This window comes from Nicotiana attenuata, chromosome 12 (assembly GCF_001879085.1).
Source record: "Nicotiana attenuata strain UT chromosome 12, NIATTr2, whole genome shotgun sequence".
Lineage (NCBI taxonomy): Eukaryota > Viridiplantae > Streptophyta > Magnoliopsida > Solanales > Solanaceae > Nicotiana > Nicotiana attenuata.
The window spans coordinates 10,452,792-10,456,912 of record NC_032000.1 but is presented as its reverse complement, the minus strand read 5'-3'; positions in this window follow the sequence as shown (position 1 = coordinate 10,456,912).

Here is a 4,121-nt window from a genome sequence, read left to right as displayed (position 1 = left end):
CGACAAACTACATCAGATCTCATAATCTATATAAGTGGTCGGCGTGCCACACGATCCCATTTCATAATATATAACTAGGTGGTCGGCGTGCCACACGATCCCATTTCAGCAAATATAAGTGGTCGGCGTGCCACACGATCCCATTTCATAATATATAAGTGGTCGGCGTGCCACACGATCCCATTTCATAATATATAAGTGGTCGGCGTGCCACACGTTCCCATTTCATAATATATAAGTGGTTTCCCGGCAAGGGAGAATACGACTAAGCAGTTAAATCCCGGCAAGGGAGCAACAACAATAACTTACACGTCCCGGCAAGGGAATAATCACATCTCTTTCTTTTACGTTCATTTCCTACTTTTTGATCAAGTCGAAAATCGAGCCAACGCTCCAAAGAGTTTACACATCATATTTCCTTCTCATTCTCTTCATATCATATAGAAACCATCAATTAACAAGGAAGAGTCACTACAGAATCCCAATTAAGCGCAAATAAAGACCCACGGTCAGGCTAGACACCGGTGTATAGATACGCGTCACCATGCCTATACACCGTACTCAACATTTAGCAATTAGAAAATAATACTCTAATCCTATTCCCTCAAGCTAAAGTTAGATCAAACACTTACCTCGAATGCTCCAAACTCAACTCAAGCCTCTAGTATCGCTTTACCATTCGAATTCACCACCAAACCGCTCGAATCTAGTCACAAATTACTTGAATGTATCAACAACTGCTAATCGAATCAATTTGAATGCATGAAAATGAATTTCCCAAAGTTTTACTCAAAAATTCCCAAAATTCCCCCGGGCCCACGTGGTCAAAACCCGAGGTTCGAACCAAAATCCGATTACCCATTCCCCCATGAACTCAGATATGTGAGTTATTTTGGAATCGGACCTCAAATTGAGGTACAAAACCCCCAAATTTAGGAACCCTAGTTCTACCCTAAATTCCCAAATTCCCCCATTAAAATCTTTGTTTTGAAGTTGAAATTATGTTTAAAGATGTTAAGGAGTAAAGAAAATAAGTTAGAAATCATTTACCAATCGTTTTGAAGAAGAAGAATCGTTTGGAAAATCGCCTCTTATGTTTTGGGTTTTGAAAAAGTGAAAAATGATTGAAAATTCCGACTTTATATACTTTACTGAAGACCCGGCGCGGACCGCACAAAAATGCCCCGCGGCCGCGCCGAGGAAGGGAGGGAAAACGACTCTCTGAACCTACCCAGCGCGGACCGCACTGATTTGGTGCACGGCCGCGCTGGTTGAATGGACCCAAGACCCCTCTCTGAATCTTCCAGCGCGGACCGCGCTGATATGGCACGCGGCCGCGCTGGTCGAACTGGAATTCACTGGCCCTCTGAACCTAGCCACGCGGACCGCGCAAAAATGCACCGCGGCCGCGCGGCTTCCAGTGCGGACCGCGCGAAAATGACCGCGGCCGCGCTGGGGGCCTGCAACACCTGGACCTGCAATTTCTGATACTTTTAAGTCTAGGACCTCCCGGGACCCAATCAAAACTCACCCGAGCCCTCAGGGCTCCAAACCAAACATGCACATAACTCCAAAAACATCCTACGAACTCATCTGTGCGATCAAATCGCCAAAACAACATCGAATTAGGCCTCAAGACCCATGATTTCCTTCCAATTTCCATGAAACATCAAATTTTACTGCTTCTAGCTCAAAACACGTCAAATGACGCCCAAACCTAACCAAACTTCACAGCAATTGCTTAACTCATATTTAAGACTAGTGCCGGGCGTCGGAACCAAAATACGAGCCCAACAGCACAGTCTTCTAAACAAATAACACTTTCCAATTCTTTAATTATTTTCAGAAAACAATTTCACGTAAAAATTCATTCCTCGGACTCGGGACCTCGGAATTTGATTCCGGGCACACCCCCAAGTCTCATATTTTCCTACGGACCCTCCGGGACTGTCGAATCACGAGTCCGGGTCCGTTCGCCCAAAACGTTGACCGAAGTCAAACTTAATATCAATTAAAACATCAAAATTTTATTATTTTTCTCACAAATTCATATTTAAACGTTCCGGCTACGCGCCCGGACTGCGCACACAAACTCGAGGCAACCCCCAAGTGAGGTTTTCACGGCCTCAGAAATACAGAGTGAGTAGGAATACAGGTGATGACCCTTTGGGTCGTCACAATCTCCACCTCTAAAACAACCGTTCGTCCTCAAACGGACAAGAGACAGAAGTAACTGAGTCAAGAAAAAGATGGGGATAACTGCTCCCCATATCAGACTCGGACTCCCAAGTCGACGCCTCAGGAGGCTGACCTCTCCACTGAAAACGAACAAAAGGAAAACTCTTAGACCTCAACCGACGAACCTATCGGTCTAGAATAGCTACCGGCTCCTCCTCATATGATAAGTCCTTGTCCAATTGTTCGGTACTGAAGTCTAACACATGGGTAGGATCGCCGTGATACCTACGAAGCATAGATACATGGAAAACTGGGTGCACGGCTGATAAGCTAGGTGGCAACGCAAGTCTATAAGCCACCTCACCCACTCGATCAAGAATCTCAAACGGGCCGATGTACCTAGGGCTAAGCTTGCCCTTCTTCCCAAATCTCATTACGCCCTTCATAGGCGACACTCGGAGCAATACCCGCTCCCCAACCATGAAAGCTACATCTCGAACCTTACGGTCTGCATAACTCTTCTGCCTAGACTGAGCTGAACGAAGCCTCTCCTGAATGATCTTGACCTTATCTAAGGCCTCCTGAACTAAATCTGTACCCAATAACCGAGCCTCTCCCGGCTCAAACCACCCAACCGGAGACTGACATCGCCTACCATACAACGCCACATAAGGAGCCATCTGAATGCTGGACTGGTAGCTGTTGTTGTAGGCAAACTCCGCTAAAGGCAAGAACTGGTCCCACGAGCCTCCAAAATCAATGACACAGGCTCGGAGCATATCCTCCAATATTTGAATAGTCCGCTCGGACTGGTCGTCCGTCTGAGGATGGAACGCTGTGCTCAACTGAACCTGGGTGCCCAACTCCTGCTGAACTGCTCTCCAGAAGCGCGAGGTAAACTGCGTACCCCGATCCGAAATAATAGATGTCGGCACCCCATGAAGGCGAACAATCTCTCGGATGTAGATCTCAGCTAACCTCTCCGATGAATAAGTGGCTGCAACAGGAATAAAATGCGCTGACTTGGTCAGCCTATCAACAATGACCCAAATAGCATCAAACTTCTTCCGGGTCAACGGAAGTCCAGTGACGAAATCCATGGTAATCCTCTCCCACTTCCACTCGGGGAGCTCAATCCTCTGAAACAAACCACCAGGCCTCTGATGCTCATACTTAACCTGCTGACAGTTCAAACATCGAGCCACATATGCAACAATATCTTTCTTCATCCTACGCCACCAATAATGCTGCCGCAAGTCCTGATACATCTTCGCGGCGCCCGAGTGAATAGAATACCGAGAACTATGGGCCTCCGCTAAGATCAACTCTCGAATCCCATCGACATTGGGCACACAAACTCTCCCCTGCAATCTCAAAACACCATCATCATCTAAGGTCACCTTCGTGGCACCTCCACGCTGCACCGTGTCTCTCAGGACACATAAATGGGGATCATCAAACTGTCGATCACGGATACGCTCCAATAGAGAAGAACGAGCGACCGTACAAGCTAACACTCTGCTAGGCTCAAAAATGTCCAACCTAACAAATCGATTGGCCAAGGCCTGAATATCCAAAGTAAGCGGTCTCTGACTGACCGGAATATAAGCAAGACTACCCATACTGGTGGACTTCCTACTCAATGCGTCGGCCACCACATTGGCCTTACCCGGGTGGTATAAGATAGTAACATCATAATCCTTCAGCAACTCCAACCACCTCCTCTGCCTCAGATTCAACTCCTTTTGCTTGAACAAGTACTGAAGACTCTTGTGATCGGTGTACACCTCACACGTCACACCGTATAGGTAATGCCTCCAAATCTTCAGAGCATGAACTATGGCTGCCAACTCTAGATCATGAACCGGATAATTCTTCTCGTGGATCTTCAACTGCCTCGAAGCATAAGCAATGACTCTGCCATCCTGCATCAATACTGCACC